The sequence below is a fragment of the Coregonus clupeaformis genome, chromosome 17 (genome assembly GCF_020615455.1).
Source record: "Coregonus clupeaformis isolate EN_2021a chromosome 17, ASM2061545v1, whole genome shotgun sequence".
NCBI classification, from domain to species: Eukaryota; Metazoa; Chordata; class Actinopteri; order Salmoniformes; family Salmonidae; genus Coregonus; species Coregonus clupeaformis.
In genome coordinates, this window is record NC_059208.1 from 71,155,285 (window position 1) to 71,179,350 (window position 24,066).

Consider the following 24,066-nt stretch of genomic DNA (forward strand, 5'->3'; position numbering starts at 1 on the left):
TATATAGACTTTCAGTGGATATTTTTTTATTTGTATTAGAAGCATGTACGAGACTGGATGAGTGTGGTTGTCTTTTTAGTGAAAAAGATAAGGTGGCATTTAATGAAATCTAAACTTGACATATCTCACTTTCATGCCAGGGCCTATTCCGGATCCTCACGTCATGGCCAGTGCTGAGAAACTGAAAGACATCCGTCCACAACCAGGGATTTGCAAATTGCTGCACGGGCTTGAGGGCCTTAATTTGGTGGACTCTAAATTTGGCCCTGTGCCATTTGGGTCTGTGCTTTCTTACCAGTGCCCTCTAGAATTAAGTAGAGATATTATTAAACACCCTGGTGCCAGTGAGTTTCCTCAGTTGCCTATTGAAGGTTACAACTTTAAATTTCCCATTGATTTTGAGCCCAACTACATACAACAATGTCATTTGGACAGCCTGATTGTGTCAGAGGAGATGTCTGCTGCTATTGAAGCAGAAACAAGAATGCAGTCAGAATGCCAGCTGTGGAGCCAGGTACGCAAACCCCGACTGACAGCCAGCAGATTCCGTGAAATATGCCATGTTCGTGGGGAGTTGTCTGCCAAGGCTTTGGCAACCCGCATTCTGAGAGGAACTCCTCAGACAGCTGCTATGAGAAGAGGGTTGGATCTGGAACCTGAGATACTGAGGCAATATTCTGATTTTTGTGATGTCTCTCTGAAACAATGCGGGGTCATCATCCACCCTGATTCACCTCACCTTGCAGCCAGCCCGGATGCTAAAGTCTTCTGCCCAACAGAAGCACCACCATTTGGTCTTGCTGAGGTTAAGAGTTGCGATGTTGAAAATGTTACCCAAGTTAAACACCTGATCACAGTTAAAGGCCAGGCCTGCCTTAAGAAGAGCCACAAATACTACTATCAGGTTCAAGGCCAACTCGCCTTAAGCGGACTTCAGTGGTGTGACTTCATTACAGATACCCGCACTGACTTCACAGTTGAGAGAATCTTTAGGGATGAGGAGATTATCCACTCAATGCGACAGAAGCTTGATCATTTCTATTATAACATCTACATGGATGTCTTCTTAAGTTATAAAACATAAGGCAGAATTTTATGTGTAAATAGTGTTAAGGTAAATGTGGAAGGTGAACCTTTGACATTTTTTTCTTTAACTGCAAATTAACTTGTCATATACTGTATATCTCCTATGTACTGAAACACACATTTTGAAAAGGATTGTGATGTAAATGTCGACATGTTTTTCTTTAACTGCAAATTAACTTAATTGTGTTATATACTGTATATCTATGTATTGAAATACAAATCTTGAAAAGGATTGCGATGTTGTAAATGCTCTTACCAAAATCATTAAGGATTGGAAGCAGTTGCTTGCAAACATATATTTAATAGTTCCATCAGTGCCATGACACATAAGCACATAACATGGTTAATAGTTGGATATTTTTACAATATATCACATTAGGTTCATTAATAGCTATGAAAAAGTTATTACCCTTAACAAAAACATACAGTATAACATTAGATCAATTAAATTACCAACAAAGTTAATTCATATTTAAATTTTTTTGTACATACAATACAGTAATATAAAAGTACTTCTATTTACAGCCCATCTAGCTTACTCAGGAAATATACAACTTCCAGTTGACAAAAACATCAGACTGGTTTGTCTCCTTTAATGTCAAGAGGTCCCTGATAGTTCGACATGAGGCAGCAGATGGCCCACAGCTGATTCACTGAACCCACTGTGGAAAGAGGAACAAGCCCATCCCAGATATGGTACTCCTTCACCCTCCGTATGGCCCTCTCGACTAAAATCCTCAGCCGGGCGATGGCCTGGGTCTTAAGAGTGTCCTCCCTGCTGAGCTGAGGAGATTTTTTTAAACATTCAGCTTTGACCAGGAATCAATATTTATCTAGCTATCATGCACAACAGTATTTGAATAGGTGAGTTACTATACATTCATGAATAAACTAACTGCCTAACAAAGGGTTAGATAGCTAGCTAAGTAAACTTGTTACATTACAGCCAGGCAGCAATGTAACGCTACCTTTAACGTTATCGGTATCTGGTACTAAGTTGTTGTTAGCTAACGTTAGCCCACTTTTAAGTAACTAAGGCAGTGAACAATTATGAATTAACAATAACGTTAGCAAGTTACAAACCATTGCATATACGTAAACATTATTACTCTTAACTTTACTAATTTAACTTAAACGTACCTTTTGGAATTTCTTCAAGTAGCTAGCTTGCTAGTTAGTGGTCAACAGTTGTATTTTCGTTGAGAAGTCTCAGGTTACGGGCGAACGGAAGTGAAGTTAACCTGCTACGCGGAAAGGCGGAAGTTAGATGACGTCATCGTGAAAAGGGCCTATTGAAAATAAAACTTTTGAAGGTGACATAATGCTTAACTTCATGAATCGGCACGATTGTGCCACCAACGAAGAAGAACAGCCTATGAACTTGCCCCCCCCCCCCCAGCATATTGGGCTGAAACACAAACTCTTGATTGTGACTTTAAAAGAGAGCCTGAAACCTAACTTGATATATGTACGCACAACTTTGACTTTAATTTAAAACATGTATTGTTGACATCAATAAGGATTTGGCATACAAAGTGAGGTTACTGAGAAAGACAGTTGTTGAATGGAATGTTTTAGTGATTGCATGACAGGAAGTATAGGAGTCCCTAGCCGACCTGGTTAAATATTTAAAAAGCCTTCCAATATTTGTGTTCAAGGTGCATTTGATTTAGCTTGAAGCTTGCAATTTTGGATCTATTCTATTTATTCCATAATAGGTAGATTTAATATAAAGTATTGTAAAGTATTTCAGTAATTAGTCATTATGGAGGTGGCTGTCTTTTTTACCACTCCCATTGAACACAGAGTATTTTAGATAAGGCCCTATTGGTCTTTGAACTTCAGCTGTTGAGACATCGCTCGCCGGGGAACATAGTTCTGCTAGACGATTGCAAGTAAGTATTCACTCTTTTCCTTTAGCTTATTTACTTTTACTCAAATCATTTGTCTCACTTACAGACAATCTTTCCTCAGTTTGTCATATTTAGAAAGACCACACACTCACCAACACCTATCTTAGAAAAACAGTACAACTACAATGTTTAGCCTTTCTCACACCATGTGAACACATTTGTCAGACCAGCAATGATCAATAATATGGACAATTAGCTCCATTCTGCATGTTTCAGCAACTTTTCCTAGACTGCCAGTGTCTTAGTATTTGTTTATGTGGTGGAACTTCTATCTGATCTCAAAATGTGTAATTATTGTCGCCTGTTATTGTTAGTGATAGTAGACAGAAGTAAATATACATACATTGTTGAATATCGTTTAACTGCAGCTGACATCTACATGGATTTTTAAAAACATGTTAGTTGACTTTGACAGAGAGCTAAAGCAAGTATCCAAATATGGCAATATGTTGTATACAGCAAGATAAAGCTTTATCCTTCTGCCATGAATTACATTTTTTACAACAATATATTGTTTTCTTTGAGAAGTAAGAGCTTTTAATTACGTTCTTTTTTATTTTAATCAAGGAAAGTACGATAAAGGTTTTCCTGTATGCACATTGAAGTCAATCAGCTATTTCATCCAGGATAAAAATGCACTCATGGTCAATATCTTTATCAATCCTGTTAATGATTTCCACTCTGAATGTTAATGGGGACTAGCATGGATAGAGCCTTACATAACATTTTGTTACATGTTGAAATATCATAAAATATTCCTTAAAATCAATTCACACATTTCATTTTAACAGTGATAAAAAATATCAGACTCTCGCTTGTTGTGCACTTCAACAGCAAGAGTTTCAGAAAATATTTCACACCCTGATTATGTAAAAAAAAAACAGTAGTCATAAACTAGGCATGCTAAAGAAAAGTTTCTAGAGTATGCAGCAATTATATTCTCTCGTATAAGTAGTCATTGAAAAATACACTTGTCTCTTTAAGGGGAAGGAAGAAATGTGACATGAGCATGAAAAAACCAACTAGCACAGGACTAATAAATTGCGTAATAGAGAAACTGCAGAGCAAGCGACAAGGACTTCTCCAAGAGCTGAAGTCAGGGTATTATTGGTTCGACTAAGGTTGTTCAATGAGGTATTTCTGAGAAAGGGATAAGACTACATGTGAAGTGGTTGAATTGAAAGAGAGAAAGAATACAATAACTCCATGACTTCAGTGTATGACCAACAACAGGTGAGAAGAGGACAGCACAACTACAGAGTAGCTAAGCCTTGTAAGTAGATACAATCTATGTTTAACAACCCTGCTCCTGGATGCTAAAATAAAATCTGTCTTAATAAAATATAATGTCACGTCAGTTCACGTCACATACAGTAAGTCATATTGATTCTGCATCTGAAGATGGCTATGTACTGTATTTACCACAGTATTGGAATATTATCCTAAACCAGGGGTGTTCTTCCATTTTGGTGGGCAACTTTAACATGTCTGATACAAATAGTGACAGCCATGATTATTGGATAATTTGAATCAGTGATCAGTGCAGTAATCGAACAAAAGCCTGCGGGCTGCTGTCTCACTGCAGCCCTTCAGGATTAGGTTTGGACACCACTGCCCTGTCATAAACTAGACCAGGTCTGTTGTGGTGTTTTTAAGAACAGTTTGTTTGCCTTGTATATATTCCCATACGCAATATTGGTTTTCTGGATGCCAATCTATACTGAACAAAAATAGAAACGCAACATGCAACAACTTCAAAGATTTCACTGAGTTACAATTCATATAAGGAAATCAGTCAATTGAAATAAATTCATTAAAACAAATCAAATCAATTCAAAATCAAATCAAATTGTATTTGTCACATGCGCCAAATACAACAGGTGTAGACATTACCGTGAAATGCTTACTTAAAAGCCCTTAACCTCTTAAGGATCGGACCCTTTTATTCAATTTTCGCCTAAAATGACATACCCAAATCTAACTGCCTGTAGCTCAGGACCTGAAGCAAGGATATGCACCCATTTGAAAGGAAACACTTTGAAGTTTGTGGAAATGTGAAATGAATGTAGGAAAATATAATACATTAGATCTGGTAAAAGATAATACAAACAAAAAAACATGCATTTTCTATTATTTTTTTAGTTCCATCATCTTTGGAATGCAAGAGAAAGGCCACAATATAATGTTGACGTTTAGGCACAGTTTAGATGTTGGCCACTAGATGGCAGCAGTGTGTGTGCAAAGTTTCAGATTGATCCAGTGAAGCATTGCAATACTGGACTATTTTGTATCAAGTCTGCCCAAATGTGCCGAATTGGTCAATTGATACATTCTCAAGTACACAACTATAGAGAACATACAAATATGATATGGTAATACAAAATGTAAGTTTACACACTCCTAGGAATGTCATACATGATGGATCATTAGCTTATACACTAACTTTCACACATCTAGATGAAACTGTTTCTTTCTTTATTTTTACATTTTATTTACCCCTTTTTCGTGATATCCACTTACAGTCTTGTCCCATTGCTGCAACTCCCGTACGGGCTTGGGAGAGGCGAAGGTCGAAAGCCATGCGTCCTCCAAAACACGACCCTGCCAAGCCGCACTGCTTCTTGACACACTGTTTGCTTAATCCGGAAGCCAGCCGCACCAATGTGTCGGAGGAAACACTGTACAACTGCCGACCTAAGTCAGCGTGCATGCAGCTGGCCCATCACAAGGAGTCGCTAGAGCGCGATGGGACAAGGACATCCCAGCCGGCCAAACACTCCCCTAACCCGGACGACGCTGGGCCAATTGTGCGCCGCATCATGGGTCTCCCGGTCGTGGCCGGCTGCGACACAGCCTGGGATCGAACCCGGGTCTGTAGTGACACCTCAAGCACTGCGATGCAGTGCCTTAGACCGCTGGGGGTAGAAGCTGTTACTGAGCCTATTGGAACTAGACTCGGCGCTCAGGTACTGCTTGCCGTGCGGTAGCAGAGAGAACAGTCTATGACTTGGGTGACTGGAGTCTTTGACACATTTTTGGGTCTTCCTCTGACACTGCCTAGTATATATGTCCTGGATGGCAGGAAGCTTGGCCCCAGTGATGTACGGGGCCCTACGCGCTACCCTCTGTAGCGCCTTATGGTCGGATGCCGAGCAGTTGCCATACCAGGCGGTGATGCAACCGGTCAGGTTGCAATAGTGCAGCTGTAGAACTTTTTGATGATCTGGGGACCCATGCCAAATATTTCCAATCTCCTGAGGGGGATAATACATTGTCGTGCCCTCTTCATGACTGTCTTGCTGTGTTTGGATCATGATAGTTGGTTGTTGATGTGGACATCAAGGAACTTAAAACTCTCGACCCGCTCCACTACAGCCCCGTCGATGTGAATGGCCCTCCTTTTCCTGTAGTCCACGATCAGCTCCTTTGTCTTGCTCACGTTGAGGGAGAGGTTGTTGTCCTGGCACCACACTGGCATGTCTCTGACCTCCTCCCTATAGGCTGTCTCATCATTGTTGGTGATCAAGCCTACCACTGTTGTATCATCAGCAAACTTAATGATGGTGTTGGAGTCGTGCTTGGCCACGCAGTCATGGGTGAACAGGGAGTACAGGATGGCACTAAGTACGCACCCCTGAGGAGCCCCCGTGTTGAGGATCAGCGTCGCAGATGTGTTGTTGCCTACCTGTTGCCTACCCTTACCACCTGGGAGCGGCCCATCAGTAAGTCCAGGATCCAGTTGCCGAGGGAGGTGTTTAGTCCGAGGGTCCTTAGCTTTGTGGACACTATGGTGTTGAACGCTGAGCTGTAGTCAATGAATAGCATTCTCACATACAGTACCAGTCAAAAGTTTGGACACGCCTACTCATTCAAGGATTTATCTTTATTTTTTACTATTTTCTACATTGTAGAATAATAGTGAAGACATCAAAACTATGAAATAACACATATGGAATCATGTAGTAACCAAAAAAGTGTTAAACAAATCAAAATATATTTTAGATTTTAGATTCTTCAAAGTAGCCACCCTTTGCCTTGATGACAGCTTTGCACACTCTTGGCATTCTCTCAACCAGCTTCACCTGGAATGCTTTTCCAACAGTCTTGAAGGAGTTCCCACATATGATGAGCACTTGTTGGCTGCTTTTCCTTCACTCTGCGGTCCAACTCATCCCAAACCATCTCAACTGTGTTGAGGTCGGGTGATTGTGGAGGCCAGGTCATCTGATGCAGAAGTCCATCACTCTCCTTCTTGGTCAAATAGGCCTTACACAGCCTGGAGGTGTGTTGGGTCATTGTCCTGTTGAAAAACAAATGATAGTCCCACTAAGCCCAAACCAGATGGGATGGCATATCGCTGCAGAATGCTGTGGTAGCCATGCCGGTTAAGTGTGGCTTGAATTAAAAAAAATCACTGACAGTGTCACCAGGAAAGCCCCCTCACACCATCACACCTCCTCCTCCATGCTTCACGGTGGGAACCACACACGCAGAGATCATCTGTTCACCTACTCTGCGTCTCACAAAGACACATCAGTTGGAAACAAAAATCTCACATTTCGACTCATCAGACCAAAGGACAGATTTCCACCGGTCTAATGTCCATTGCTTGTGTTTCTTGGCCCAAACAAGTCTCTTCTTCTTATTGGTGTCCTTTAGTAGTGGTTTCTTTGCAGCAATTAGACCATGAAGGCCTGATTCACGCAGTCTCCTCTGAACAGTTGATGTTGAGATGTGTCTGTTACTTGAACTCTGTGAAGCATTTATTTGGGCTGCAATTTCTGAGGCTGGTAACTCTAATGAACTTCTCCTCTGTAGCAGAGGTAACTCTGGGTTTTCCTTTCCTGTGGTGGTCCTCATGAGAGCCAGTTTCATCATAGCGCTTGATGGTTTTTGCGACTGCACTTGAACAAACTTTCAAAGTTCTTGAAATTTTCCGGATTGACTGACCTTCATGTCTTAAAGTAATGATGGACTGTCGTTTATCTTTGCTTATTTGAGCTGTTCTTGCCATAATTTGGATTTGGTATTTTACCAAATAGGGCTATCTTCTGTATACCAACCCTACCTTGTCACAACACAACTGATTGGCTCAAATGCATTAAGAAGGAAAGAAATTCCACAAATTAACTTTTAACAAGGCACACCTGTTTATTGAAATGCATTCCAGGTGACTACCTCATGAAGCTGGTTGAGAGAATGCCAAGGGTGGCTACTTTGAAGAATCTCAAATATTAAAATATTTGTTGATTAGTTAACACTTTTTTGGTTACTACATGATTCCGTATGTGTTATTTCATAGTTTGATGTCTTCACTGTTATTCTACAATGTAGAAAATAGTAAAAAAATAAAGAAAAACCCTGGAATGAGTAGGTGTGTCCAAACTTTTGACTGGTGCTGTAGGTGTTCCTTTTGTCCAGGTGGGAAATTGCAGTGTGGAGTGTGATTGAGATTGCGTCATCTGTGAATCTTTTGGGGCAGTATGCGAATTGGAGTGGGTCTAGGGTTTCCGGGATGATGGTGTTGATGTCAGCCATGACCAGCCTTTCAAAGCACTTCATGGCTACCGATGTGAGTGATACAGGGCGGTAGTCATTTAGACAGGTTACCTTCTCTTTCTTGGGCACAGGGTCTGTGGTGGTCTGCTTGAAACATTTAGGTATTACAGACTAGGTCAGGGAGAGCTTGAAAATGGCGGTGAAGACAATTGCCAGTTGGTCCACGCATGCTCTGAGTACACGTCCTGGTAATCTGTCTGGCCCCGCGGCCTTGTGAATGTTGACCTGTTTTAAAGGTCTTGCTCACATCGGCTAAGGAGAGCGTGATCACACAGTCATCCGGAACAGCTGGTGCTCTTATGCATGCTTCAGTGTTGCTTGCCGCGAAGCGAGCATAAAAGGCATTTAGCCTTTTAGGCTTGCGTCACTGGGCAGTTTGCGGCTGGGTGTCCCTTTGTAGTCTATAATAGTTTGCAAGCCCTGTCACATCCAACGAGCGTCAGAGCCGGTGTAGTAGGATTCAATCTTAGTCCTGTATTGAAACGTTGCCAGTTTGATGGTTCGTCTAAGGGCATAGCGGGATTCTTATGAGCGTCCAGAGTATTGTCCTGCTCCTTGAAAGCGGCAGCTCTAGGCTCTAGAGTGCGGTCTTAGTGCCAGCATCGATTTGTGGTGGTAAATAGAAAAATATAGATGAAAACTCTCTTGGTAGATAGTATGGTCTACAGCTTATCATGAGGTACTCTACCTCAGGTGAGCAATACCTCAAGACTTCCTTAATATTAGACATTGCGCACCAGCTGTTATTGACAAATAGACACACACCACCACCCCTCGTCTTACCGGACGTAGCTGATCTGTCCTGCCGATGCACGGAAAACCCAGCCAACTGTATATTATCCGTGCCGCCATTCAGCCACGACTCGGTGAAACATAAGATATTACAGTTTTTAGTGTCCCGTTGGTAGGACAGTCTCGAACGGAGCTCATCTAGTTTTTTCTCCACTGATTGCACGTTGGACAATAGAACGGATGGTAGAGGCGGGTTACCCACTCGCCAACAAATTCTCACAAGGTACCCGGATCTGCGCCCCCTGTATCTCAGTATTTTCTTCATGCGAATGACGGGGATTTGGGCCTGGTCCGGGAGAAACAGTATATCCTTCGCGTCAGACTCATTAAAGAAAATATTAGGCCCTAATCTATGGATTTCACTGGGAATAAATATATGCATAAATTGGTCACAGATACCTTAACAAAAGAGGTAGGGGCGTGGATCAGAAAACCAGTCAGTATCTGGTGTGATCACCATTTGCCTCATGCAGCGTGACACATCTCCTTCGCAAAGAATTGATCAGGCTGTTGATTGTGGCCTGTGGAATATTGTCCTACTCCTCTTCAATGGCTGTGCGAAGTTGCTGGATATTGGCGGGAAATGGAAATGCCAATTGCAAGCTCCATCAAAACTTGAGACATCTGTGGGATTGTGTTGTGTGACAAAACTGCACATTTTAGAGTAGCAACACAAGGTGCCCAACATCTTTGAGAAATAAGCTTTACTGAGATCTTATATTTCAGCTCATGAAACACTTTACATGTTGTGTTTATATTTTTGTTTAGTATAGATGACATTGCAGTGTGACATATTTACAACGAACTTGGAAACAGTGTCCAAGACCTCCACACATTACATAGGACACATACAGGACAAATGTGCAGGTGCGACTTGGCCTTACTGTTGTTCCTTATCTACTATCCAGGCCTATTTTTATCATCCTTGTTTTAGCAGTTAAAACATGACTGCCACATTATTATTATTTTTATTCTGAAAGGTGGTATTACATTTACATTTACGTCATTTAGCAGACGCTCTTATCCAGAGCGACTTACAAATAGGTGCATTCACCTTATAGCCAGTGGGATAACCACTTTATAAAGGTTTTTTTTTTTTTTTTTTTTTTTTTTTTGGGGGGTGGGTTGGGGTAAGGGGGGTAGAAGGATTACTTTATCCTATCCCAGGTATTCCTTAAAGAGGTGGGGTTTCAAATGTCTCCGGAAGGTGGTGAGTGACTCCGCTGTCCTTGCGTCGTGAGGGAGCTTGTTCCACCATTGGGGTGCCAGAGCAGCGAACAGTTTTGACTGGGCTGAGCGGGAACTATGCTTCCGCAGAGGTAGGGGAGCCAGCAGGCCAGAGGTGGATGAACGCAATGCCCTCGTTTGGGTGTAGGGACTGATCAGAGCCTGAAGGTACGGAGGTGCCGTTCCCCTCACAGCTCCGTAGGCAAGCACCATGGTCTTGTAGCAGATGCGAGCTTCAACTGGAAGCCAGTGGAGTGTGCGGAGGAGCGGGGTGACGTGAGAGAACTTGGGAAGGTTGAACACCAGACGGGCTGCGGCATTCTGGAGGAGTTGTAGGGGTTTAATGGCACAGGCAGGGAGCCCAGCCAACAGCGAGTTGCAGTAATCCAGACGGGAGATGACAAGTGCCTGGATTAGGACCTGTGCCGCTTCCTGTGTAAGGCAGGGTCGTACTCTCCGAATGTTGTAGAGCATGAACCTACAGGATCGGGTCACCGCCTTGATGTTAGCGGAGAACGACAGGGTGTTGTCCAGGGTCACGCCAAGGCTCTTCGCACTCTGGGAGGAGGACACAACGGAGTTGTCAACTGTGATGGTGAGATCATGGAACAGGCAGTCCTTCCCCGGGAGGAAGAGCAGCTCCGTCTTGCCAAGGTTCAGCTTGAGGTGGTGATCCGTCATCCATACTGATATGTCTGCCAGACATGCAGAGATGCGATTTGCCACCTGGTTATCAGAAGGGGGAAAGGAGAAGATTAGTTGTGTGTCGTCAGCGTAGCAATGATAGGAGAGGCCATGTGAGGATATGACAGAGCCAAGTGACTTGGTGTATAGCGAGAATATGAGAGGGCCTAGAACTGAGCCCTGGGGACACCAGTGGTGAGAGCACGTGGTGCGGAGACAGCTTCTCGCCACGCCACTTGGTAGGAGCGACCGGTCAGGTAGGACGCAATCCAAGAGTGAGCCGCGCCGGAGATGCCCAGCTCGGAGAGGGTGGAGAGGAGGATCTGATGGTTCACAGTATCAAAGGCAGCAGACAGGTCTAGAAGGACAAGAGCAGAGGAGAGAGAGTTAGCTTTAGCAGTGCGGAGAGCCTCCGTGACACAGAGAAGAGCAATCTCAGTTGAATGACCAGTCTTGAAACCTGACTGGTTTGGATCAAGAAGGTCATTCTGAGAGAGATAGCAAGAGAGTTGGCTAAAGACGGCACGCTCAATAGTTTTGGAGAGAAAAGAAAGAAGGGATACTGGTTTGTAGCTGTTGACATCAGAGGGATCGAGTGTTGGTTTTTTGAGAAGGGGTGCAACACTCGCTCTCTTGAAGACGGAAGGGACATAACCAGCGGTCAAGGATGAGTTGATCAGCGAGGTGAGGTAAGGGAGAAGGTCACCGGAGATGGTCTGGAGAAGAGAGGAGGGGATAGGGTCAAGCGGGCAGGTTGTTGGGCGGCCTGCTGTCACAAGTCGCAAGATTTTATCTGGAGAGAGAGGGGAGAAAGAAGTCAAAGCATAGGGTAGGGCAGTGTGAGCAGGACCAGCAGTGTCATTTGACTTAATAAACGAGGATCGGATGTCGTCAACCTTCTTTTCAAAATGGTTGACGAAGTCATCCACAGAGAGGGAGGGGGGGATTCAGCAGGGAGGAGAATGTGGCAAAGAGCTTCCTAGGGTTAGAGGCAGATGCTTGGAATTTAGAGTGGTAGAAAGTGGCCTTAGCAGCAGAAACAGATGAAGAAAATGTAGAGAGGAGGGAGTGAAAAGATGCCAGGTCCGCAGGGAGTCTAGTTTTCTTCCATTTCTGCTCAGCTACCCGGAGCTCTGTTCTGTGAGCTCGCAATGAGTCATCAAGCCATGGAGCTGGAGGGGAGGACCGAGCCGGCCGGGAGGATAGGGGACATAGAGAGTCAAAGGATGCAGAAAGGGAGGAGAGGAGGGTTGAGGAGGCAGAATCAGGAGATTGGAGGGAGAAGGATTGAGCAGAGGGAAGAGATGATAGGATGGAAGAGGAGAGAGTAGCGGGAGAGAGAGAGCGAAGGTTGCGACGGCACATTACCATCTGTGTAGGGGCAGAGTGAGTAGTGTTGGAGGAGAGGGAGAGAGAAAAGGATACAAAGTAGTGGTCGGAGACATGGAGGGGAGTTGCAGTGAGATTAGTAGAACAACAGCATCTAGTAAAGATGAGGTCAAGCGTATTGCCTGCCTTGTGAGTAGGGGGGGACGGTGAGAGGGTGAGGTCAAAAGAGGAGAGGAGTGGAAAGAAGGAGGCAGAGAGAAATGAGTCAAATGTAGACGTAGGGAGGTTGAAATCCCCCAGAACTGTGAGGGATGAGCCATCCTCAGGGAAGGAACTTATCAAGGCGTCAAGCTCATTGATGAACTCTCCAAGGGAACCTGGAGGGCGATAGATGACTTGGATATTAAGCTTAAATGGGCTAGTGATAGTGACAGCATGGAATTCAAATGAGGAGATAGACAGATGGGTCAGGGGAAAAATTGAGAATGTCCACTTGGGAGAGATGAGGATTCCTGTGCCACCACCCCGCTGACCAGATGCTCTCGGGGTATGCGAGAACACATGGTCAGACGAGGAGAGAACAGCAGGAGTAGCAGTGTTTTCAGTGGTAATCCATGTTTCCGTCCGCGCCAAGAAGTCGAGGGACTGGAGGGTAGCATAGGCTGAGATGAACTCTGCCTTGTTGGCAGCAGAACGGCAGTTCCAGAGGCTGCCTGAGACCTGGAACTCCACGTGGGTGGTGCGTGCAAGGACCACCAGGTTAGAGAGGCAGCAGCCACGCGGTGTGAGGCGTTTGTGTAGCCTGTGCAGAGAGGAGAGAACAGGGATAGGCAGAGGCATAGTTGACAGGCTGCAGCAGATGGCTACAATAATGCAGAGGAGATCGGAATGAAATGAACTAAACATCTGGGAAAGGAGAGAGCGGGGCCTCCCTCACCACAACTCCCAAATATAACTCTCCCAACTTCCACCTCTCATACTCCCAAATATAACTCTCCCAACTTCCACCTCATGAGAGGTGGAAGTTGGGAGAGTTATATTTGGGAGTTGTGGTGAGGGAGGCCCCGCTCTCTCCTTTCACAGATGTTTAGTTCATTTCATTCCGATCTCCTCTGCATTATTGTAGCCATCTGCTGCAGCCTGTCAACTATGCAGCAACTAATTAACACCATTACAGCGATTAAATTAATGAATAATTGATTAAAAGGGAAAGGGCTCTTATGAAAAAAAGTGTTTCTGGCAGTGATAAAACATGATGCAGTGTCTTGTAGAATACTTACCATGAATGTCATGTGAGCAACCTGGTCTCAGAGTAGGGCTGTGGCAGTCACGAAATTTCATCAGCCGGTGATTGTCAAGCAAATAACTGTCGGTCTCACGGTAATTGACCGGTAATTAACATAAACACATTTAGCCACTGAAGCAGACCTTTGGAACATCTACATTTTAAAAAGTGTAATAAATCCATGTAATATAGCCTACACCTTCACAATAAATCCATTATTTATTTTAGACAGGTCTAAAGAAGCATGATATGAAGAAAATGTAGTCTATTTAAGAAGAACAGAATAGCATACTCTGAGTTGTCCTTATGTTAGGTCCTGATCTGGCTATGCCAAATGGCTGTGGGCTACACCAGTTCATTTAGCAGACAAGATTTGCTTAGAATTCCGTGGCATTATTTTATAGTATGAAGAATACAATTGAACAAAGCTGAATAAAATAGAAATAATATTTTCTCCAAACGATTTGAGGGAGTGCACATGCGGCTATTCTGTGTTGAGCGGTTAACAAAGAGTTATTAATGTGACTTTAGTTGTTCTACAAACGTTGGGCTATATGTTTAGATTTTTAATACATTGTAAGGCTGAATGATGCGACTCTAATGATGATTTGGAAAAAGTCGCTTGAAAGGCATGAGCTCTGCTTTGTTTTTTGTGCAGGCTGTACACACTACGTCAGTCACTCATTCACAATTTGACAAGCACTTGATAATGTCTAGAATTTCACGGCGGCATCACCTTTGTGTGGCCGTAATGCACCCAAAACAATTCCATGCCGTTGTGCCCTTCTCCCTGAGTGCTGCGCGCTCTATCACGTGATCGGGTCTTTCTCACAGGCTACAAGTGAAAGACAGACACATCTGGGATGCAACTGCGCGTGTCCTTATCCAATTCCAAGGTGCATATTAAAGATACTTGAAGAACTGTCCACATTTACTTTTCGTCAGCCAACAAGATGACTAAGCCTAATGAACAGCAAAAGCACTAGCCTATGTCAATCTACTATCCCCCATAGTACAAAGGTCGACCTATTCCATTCTGTGCGATAAAAAAATATTCCAAGCATAGTCTGGGACAGTTGTGGGATGTGATAGATCCCAAATTAATACAACCACTAGCATCAAAACAGCCTTTTTACGCAATGTGGCTGACGCAACAGATCAGAACGTTTAGCTTAAAATGTTGATAAACTATTTGTCACAATCCGGGTTAGAACTCCGGTCTCAGAAGTGTAGAGCTGGGGGTACTACCCCTTAGCCACAGAGGAGATGTTGTAGGACCCAAATGAAACACCCAAGGCAATACTCCAGGCAAGTAGATTTAATGTTCCAAAACAGGAGGCAAAACAAAACAACTCCACGAGGGGAGAAAAACAAACTAAAGATAACTTCAAAAACTTACTAGGACAGACACGGTGAGACAAAGCAGGAGACACACAGTCAGGACGCAATAACCAAGTGAGAAACAAGGGGAAAACACACAGCTAAAATACACAAGGGGAAACAAGGCACAGGTGACCTGGATAAGCTAATTAGGACACATGAGGAAGAACTAAGGCAAAGGGGAACACAGCTGACCTCTAGAGGCCAGGAGACAAACAGGGGAAGCAGGAAGCTGACAGGACCCCCTCCTCTAGGAACGACTCCTGACGTTCCTTCCAGAACACCCTGGCCCCAGGGTGCGAAAATCTCGGATCAACCCTGGGTCCAGGATGTCCCTGGCTGGAACCCAGGAGCGCTCCTCTGGCCCGTAGCCCTCCCAGTCCACCAGATACTGCAGAGAGTTCTGGACCCTCCGGGAGTCCAGTATCCGGCGGACTGTGTAGGCTGGCTGGCCGTCTATGATCCTGGGAGGTGGCGGGGGTCTGTGGGGGGGGCAAAAGGAGAAGACAAGACAGGTTTAAGGAGTGAAACATGGAAAGTGGGGTTAACTCTAAGGGAGCGAGGCAGAACTAAACGATACGAAACAGGGTTAACCTTTCTAGCAATGCGGAAAGGGCCGATGTATCTCTGGGAAAGCTTCTTGGATTCGACCCGGAGGGGCAAGTTCTTAGTGGCCAACCAAACTCTCTGACCAGCTCGGAAACTAGGGGCCGTCCGGGCGGTGGCGATTAGCCTGACTTTGGTATCTCTGGGAGGTCCGAAGGAGGGTACACCTGGCCTTCTTCCAGGTCCGCCTACAGCGTTGGACAAAGCGCTGGGCCGAGGGAACACCAACTTGCGCCTCTTCCTCTGGAAATAATGGAGGGTTGTAACCGAACTGGCATTCGAAGGGGGACAATCCGGTGGCTGAGGACTGGAGGGTGTTGTGGGCATATTCAGCCCAAATGATATAGGTGGCCCAAGACGTGGGATTACTGGCCGCCATACACCGCAGGGTGGTCTCCAGATCCTGATTAATCCGTTCCGTTTGGCCATTAGACTCTGGATGGAATCCTGACGATAGGCTGGCTGTGGCCCCAATAAGCCTGCAGAAGGCCCCCAAAACCGGGACGAGAATTGGGGACCTCGGTCAGAGACCACGTCCAGGGGAATGCCAAATATCCGGGAAGACATGGTTCATGAGGAGCTCAGCAGTCTCCTTAGCCGAGGGCAGCTTGGGCAGGGGAATAAACCGGGCAGCCTTAGAGAAACGGTCTACCACCACAAGGATGACGGTGTTGCCCTGGGATAGAGGAAGTCCCGTAACAAAGTCCAGAGAAAGGTGTGACCATGGCCTTCGAGGAACAGGTAAGGGATGGAGCAGTCCCTGGGGTCGCTGGCGTGTCGACTTTCCCTGGTTGCACACAGGGCAGGCCTCAACATAGACCTGCACGTCCTTCTTGATGGACGGCCACCAAAACCGCCGTCGGAGGAACTCCAGTGTGCGAGCACTGCCAGGATGGCATGTCAAGGGCGACTCATGACCCCACTGCAAGACGCGGGCCCGAACCGAGAGAGGAACGTACAGGCGACCGGCAGGACCACCGCCTGGATCGGGCTCATGGGCAAGAGCTCTCGTACCCCTCTTTCTAGTTCCCACTGAAGAGGTGCGACGATCCTAGACCTCGGAATAATCGATGCCAAGGGCTTCTCTTGTACCTCGGGAGAATAGACTCGAGACAGAGCATCCGGCTTGACGTTCTTGGTGCCAGGTCGGTAAGTCAGGAGGAACTGGAATCGATTAAAGAAAAGGGACCATCGTGCTTGCCGAGGGTTCATCCGCTTAGCCTGTTGGAGATATTCCAGGTTCTTGTGGTCTGTGAGAACCTGGAAAGGGTGCTGAGCCCCTCAAGCCAATGGCGCCACTCTTCCAAGGCCAGTTTTACCGCAAGCAACTCTAGATCCCCCACGTGGTAGTTGCGCTCGGCCTCAGACAGGCGGCGAGACATGAAGGCACAAGGGTGTAATCTCCCATCCGCACCCCTCTGTGACAGGACGGCTCCCACCCCCACCTCTGAGGCGTCCACCTCCACCACGAAAGGTCTCTCTGGGTCAGGGGTCACCAGAATCGGAGCAGAAGTGAAGCGGCGCTTGAGATCCTCGAAGGCCCCTGCTGCTTCCGGACCCCAGTGAATCTTGGTCCCTCCTCCCTTGGTAAGCGTCGTCAAGGGGGCTACCACCGAGCTGAAATTCTTGATGAACTTCCGATAGAAGTTAGAAAAGCCAATGAACCGTTGAACCTCCTTGACCGTGGCAGGTGTGGGCCAATCGTGGACCGCCTTGACCTTCTTGGGATCCATCTCTAGGTGCCCGGGAGTGACAATAAACCCGAGAAACTGAGTCTGAGAAACATGAAATTCACACTTCTCAGGCTTAACGTAGAGGTGATTGTCAAGGAGCCTCTGGAGAACCCGGCTAACATGCCCCTCATGTTCCTTCAGTGACCTCGAGAAGATGAGGATATCGTCCAGGTACACGAAGACGAACAGATTAAGCATATCCCGGAGAACATCATTAATCAGGGCTTGGAATACTGCGGGGGCATTGGTGAGCCCGAACGGCATCACCCGATATTCATAGTGTCCCGTGGGCGTGTTGAACGCCGTCTTCCATTCGTCTCCTGGCCGGATCCGCACGAGATGGTAAGCGTTGCGGAGATCCAGCTTAGTAAAAATGGAAGCCCCTTGAAGCAGCTCAAAAGCAGTGGCCATGAGAGGAAGAGGGTATCGATTCCGAACCGTGATCTTGTTGAGTCCCCGGTAATCAATACAAGGCCTCAGACCCCCGTCTTTCTTTTCAACAAAAAAGAAGCCCGCCCCAGCCGGGGAAGTAGAGGCATAGATGAGGCCGGCTGCCAAGGACTCCTTAATGTAGGTGTCCATAGCTGTGTGCTCGGGGGAGGACAAGGAAAAGATCCGACCTCTAGGAGGGCAGCACCCAGGGAGTAGATCAATGGCACAGTCATAAGTGCGATGAGGCGGTAAGGCAGTAGCCCGGGCCTTGCTGAACACTGCCTTGAACCGATGGTAAACACTGGGGACTCGGGAGACGTCAACAGACTCTTGAAACTGGGTACTAGGGGCTGAGGAACTCTGAAGCATGCAGGTGAGTTGGCAAGTGGGACCCCAGCTAAGAATGGTGCCAGTAGGCCAGTCGATCTGGGGATTATGTCTGCATAGCCAAGGGTGACCCAGGATAATAGGATACTCGGGAGAGTCAATGAGATAGAAGGTCTCCTCCTGCTGGTGTTGAGAGATGGTAAGTCGCAGGGACTGAGTCGCCTCAGTAACTTTTCCTGGTTCCAGAGGTCTGCCATCTAAGGCTGTAACTGCCTGGGGTTGAGGAAGTAGTTGGGTAGGGATCTTAAGTTCCTTAGCCAAGGTTACATCCATAAAATCACCTGCGGCACCGGAATCGATCATAGCCTGGACCCGATGCTGGTGGCCCTCCCAGGACAGAGTGGCTGGAATAGCTAGGACCGCGTTAGTAGGAGGAGCTCTAATTTTCCCCATCACAACCCTCCTGTAGCTGGGCGGGGACAGGCGTTTCCCGAAGCTCGGGGCAAGTGGAGCGGAAGTGGCCGGCAACCCCGCAGTAGAGGCACCGACGCTCCCTCATGCGACGTTCCCTTTCGTTGGAAGAAAGCCTGGAACGGCCTAACTGCATGCTCTCCGGGAATCCTGGGGCAGTTCAGGAGCCGGGGCAGCTCTGAATGACGGAGTCCAAACAGGAGAAACAGAGCTGCTCAGAGGAACTTGGGACTGAGACACCTGACGGCGAGCCGTTCTCCGCTCTCTTAGACGATTGTCCAGGCGGATGGCCAAGGCTATGAGGGACTCGAGATCTTCAGCTGGTTCACGGGTGGCTAACTCATCTTGAAGGGGCTCAGATAACCCTCCCTGAAAGCAGACCCTCAGCACTTCATCATTCCATCCGCTCCTTGCTGCTATGGTTCGGAACTCAATGGCAAAATCTGCCGTGCTTCGGGGGCCCTGACGGAGAGACAGTAGGCGCTTGGAAGCCTCCCGCCCACTGACAGGATGATCGAACACCCGCTTGAACTCTTCTACAAATGCAGCGTGGGAGTCACAACAGGCCTCCTGGGACTGCCACACCGCAGAGGCCCAGGCGAGCGCCTTGTCTGAAAGAAGGGTAATGAGGTAGGCAATCTTGGAACGGTCTGTGGGAAAACTTGAGGGTTGGAGCTCGAAGGTGAGGGAGCATTGGGTGAGGAAACCCTGGCAAGAGCTTGGATCCCCAGAAAAGGGCTTGGGAGGTGGTAGTCGGGGCTCCGCCAACCGAGAAGGCCTGTCGTCACTGGGAGGTGACCGGGGGAAGGGGGAGGACCAAGGAGGCGTTCAAAGAGCTGGTGAAGGGAACTCATCATTTCGGCCAGGAGTTGAGAATGTCTAGCCATCAGCTCCTCTTGTCGGCTGAGAACGGCTTCATGGCGCTGGAAAGAAGCCTCATGTCGAATGATCACCGCCAACAGGTCCTGGGAACTGAGTGTTTCTGGGTCCATGATTGACTTGGTTATTCTGTCACAATCCGGGTTAGAACTCCGGTCTCAGAAGTGTAGAGCTGGGGGTACTACCCCTTAGCCACAGAGGAGATGTTGTAGGACCCAAATGAAACACCCAAGGCAATACTCCAGGCAAGTAGATTTAATGTTCCAAAACAGGAGGCAAAACAAAACAACTCCACGAGGGAGAAAAACAAACTAAAGATAACTTCAAAAACTTACTAGGACAGACACGGTGAGACAAAGCAGGAGACACACAGTCAGGACGCAATAACCAAGTGAGAAACAAGGGGAAAACACACAGCTAAAATACACAAGGGGAAACAAGGCACAGGTGACCTGGATAAGCTAATTAGGACACATGAGGAAGAACTAAGGCAAAGGGGAACACAGCTGACCTCTAGAGGCCAGGAGACAAACAGGGGAAGCAGGAAGCTGACACTATTAGGCTATTTCTTCACATTATAAGCGCAGCAATGCACACATGGTAGTAGGCTATAAGCGCGAATGTTCCATTAGCGGAAAACACCATTATCAAAAGTGACCGCAAATGCAATTATGCATATAATGCTTTTATTATGGGTTCGATCCCCGGGACCACCCATACACAAAAAATAAAATAAAATAAAATGTATGCACGCATGACTGTAAGTCGCTTTGGATAAAAGCGTCTGCTAAATGGCATATTATATTATATATATATATATAAAGGTGCATTTTTATGGTGAAAATGATCTTCCCCAAACTTGAAACTCACACATTGCTTATGTATTCCAGTTAGGCTCTACACCCCTTATAAAGCAGATTAATGTGCTTAATTTTAAGAAGTTATTTGGCCACTTTAGTTGTGATACAAACCTTATTAAAAACATATAAGCCTATGGGCTAGGCTACATGAGGTGTGAGACTATGATTCGAAAAAGTCAACAAAAAAAAGGCATTGTTCTTATGCTGGGCCTCATTCACAAGTTATAATATATAATTCACAATATTGTCACCCATCAGACTATTCTTGATTTAATATATGTGTGAAATTTGTTTTGATTTAGAATGGACCATTATCATGCACTTGTATCGAAACAGGGGCAGCGGATAAAAATACATGTAATCTATGCACTTAAATAGTGAATGGAGGACGCTTTTCCCCGATGTTTACTTTCACGCCAGCCAGGTAGGCTATACTCCTGTTGTAAATATAAGCAATGAGCAAGTTGAGAAATAAATATAGTAGGCTTAGCCTATAGAACACTGATCCTCCTCTTTGTAGTAGAGGTCATCACTCTATTTTCTCGCGCAATTGCATAGCCTATTGAAAGGTTGCGCAACTTGAGCTCATGGGCTCTCATGAAGTGTTTGATTAGATTTTCGAATACATTTACAGTGATGTCAGAGTGATTAGAGGGACAATAGAGTGCTGAGTACCAGGCAGTTAGCAAGTTTGGTAGGCTACTAATGACCATCAGCAGCATCAGAGCTTGGAGAAGCCTAATTACCGTGACTAAACGGTCATGTGGAATTTGCTGCCTTCATGACTCGTGACCGCAGGTGTGGCGGTAATATGGGCACCGCAACAGCCGTATCTCAGAGCAAAACATATTTTGCTAAAATCCGTGCCACTCCATTTAGTATGATACAGTATGTTACTTTACGTTAGGTTGGCAGTCGTACAATATAATACGAATTGTAGGACGTATAGTATCCTACATCTTGATCGCACCAGTTTGCTTTGACCCGTTTAATATGATACAGTGGGGAGAACAAGTATTTGATACACTGCCGATTTTGCAGGTTTTCCTACTTACAAAGCATGTAGAGGTCTGTAATTAGTATCATATGTACACTTCAACTGTGAGAGACGGAATCTAAAACAAAAATCCAGAAAATCACATTGTATGATTTTTAAGTAATTAATTTGCTTTTTATTGCATGACATAAGTATTTGATACATCAGAAAAGCAGAACTTAATATTTGGTACAGAAACCTTTGTTTGCAATTACAGATATCATATGTTTCCTGTAGGTCTTGACCAGGTTTGCACACACTGCAGCAGGGATTTTGACCCACTCCTCCATACAGACCTTCTCCAGATCCTTCAGGTTTCGGGGCTGTCGCTGGGCAATACGGACTTTCAGCTCCCTCCAAAGATTTTCTATTGGGTTCAGGTCTGGAGACTGGCTAGGCCACTCCAGGACCTTGAGATGCTTCTTATGGAGCCACTCCTTAGTTGCCCTGGCTGTGTGTTTCGGGTCGTTGTCATGCTGGAAGACCCAGCCACGACCCATCTTCAACAGCCGAAGCTAAGTAGTAACATTAACATGATGTCTTCTAATTGCAGTCGCTGTACTCATAATATACAGGAGAACGATCGCCTTACGGCGAGAATAGCTGTGCTACAAGCCCAGCTTCAGACGCAATCGTTAGGCAAGGGTAATCTCAGTGTAGGAAAGGAAGAAACAGCGTCTGTGCCACCAGTAAGTACAGACAGTAACGTTAGTATAAATCCCCCCGCACAGTCCCCGCAGCCGGACAACTTTCTCATGGCTTCTGGAGGAAATACTGTTGGAATGCTCAACCGGTGTCGCTCATTCAGCCGACAGAAACCTTCAACCGGTTTTCCCCATTATGTAGCGAGTCGGAGTCTGAGTCTGAGTCTTCTCTTGTCTCTACTCCTCCCGTTACGGGGTCTGAGACGCCGAAGGCTCCCACCATTAGCTCTGACAAATTGAAAACCCTAGTCATTGGCGACTCCATTACCCGCAGTATTAGACTTAAAACGAATCACCCAGCGATCATACACTGTTTACCAGGGGGCAGGGCTACCGACGTTAAGGCTAATCTAAAGATGGTGCTGGCTAAAGCTAAAACTGGCGAGTGTAGAGAGTATAGAGATATTGTTATCCACGTCGGCACCAACGATGTTAGGATGAAACAGTCAGAGGTCACCAAGTGCAACATAGCTTCAGCGTGTAAATCAGCTAGAAAGATGTGTCGGCATCGAGTAATTGTCTCTGGCCCCCTCCCAGTTAGGGGAAGTGACGAGCTCTACAGCAGAGTCTCAGCACTTAATCGCTGGTTGAAAACTGTTTTCTGCCCCTCCCAAAAGATAACATTTGTGGATAATTGGCCCTCTTTCTGGGACTCACCCACAAACAGGACCAAGCCTGACCTGCTGAGGAGTGACGGACTCCATCCTAGCTGGAGGGGTGCTCTCCTCTTATCTACCAACATAGATAGGGCTCTAACTCCTCTAGCCCCACAGTGAAATAGGGTGCAGGCCAGGCAGCAGGCTGTTAGCCAACCTGCCAGCTTAGTGGAGTCTGCCAATAGCACAGTCAGTGTAGTCAGCTCAGCCATACCCATTGAGACTGTGTCTGTGCCTCGACCTAGGTTGGGCAAAACTAAACATGGCGGTGTTCACCCTAGCAATCTTATTAGGATAAAGACCTCCTCCATTCCTGCCATTATTGAAAGAGATCGTGATACCTCACATCTCAAAATAGGGTTACTTAATGTTAGATCCCTCACTTCAAAGGCAGTCATAGTCAATGAACTAATCACTGATCATAATCTTGATGTGATTGGCCTGACTGAAACATGGCTTAAGCCTGATGAATTTGCTGTGTTAAATGAGGCCTCACCTCCTGGTTACACTAGTGACCATATTCCCCGTGCATCCCGCAAAGGCGGAGGTGTTGCTAACATTTACGATAGCAAATTTCAATTTACAAAAAAAAAATGGCGTTTTCATCTTTTGAGCTTCTAGTCATGAAATCTATGCAGCCTACTCAATCACTTTTTATAGCTACTGTTTACAGGCCTCCTGGGCCATATACAGCGTTCCTCTCTGAGTTTCCTGAATTCCTATCAGACCTTGTAGTCATAGCAGATCATATTCTAATTTTTGGTGATTTTAATATTCACATGGAGAAGTCCACAGACCCACTCCAAAAGTCTTTCGGAGCCATTATCGACTCAGTGGGTTTTGTCCAACATGTCTCTGGACCTACTCACTGCCACAGTCATACTCTGGACCTAGTTTTGTCCCATGGAATAAATGTTGTAGATCTTAATGTTTTTCCACAAAATCCTGGACTATCGGACCACCATTTTATTACATTTGCAATCGCAACAAATAATCTGCTCAGACCCCAACCAAGGAGCATCAAAAGTCGTGCTATAAATTCTCAAACAACACAAAAATTCATTGATGCCCTTCCAGACTCCTTCTGCCTACCCAAGGACGTCAGAG

The 24,066-nt window shown here is 45.8% G+C and overlaps 1 protein-coding gene across 2 annotated transcripts in view; it reads left to right on the forward strand.

Annotated features, from left to right (window-relative positions):
• The first annotated feature begins 2,740 nt into the window (after nt 1-2,740).
• Nucleotides 2,741-24,066, forward strand: part of LOC121572324 (equilibrative nucleoside transporter 1-like) — a 64,910-nt gene continuing 43,584 nt past the window's right edge. The window contains exon 1 of one of the 2 annotated variants that reach the window (XM_045226494.1): nt 2,741-2,981. The gene's annotated coding sequence lies outside the window, so the exon portion shown is untranslated. Of the gene's footprint in view, nt 2,982-3,916; nt 4,273-24,066 lie in introns of those variants that run through there. The other variant, XM_045226495.1, reaches the window with a different exon arrangement.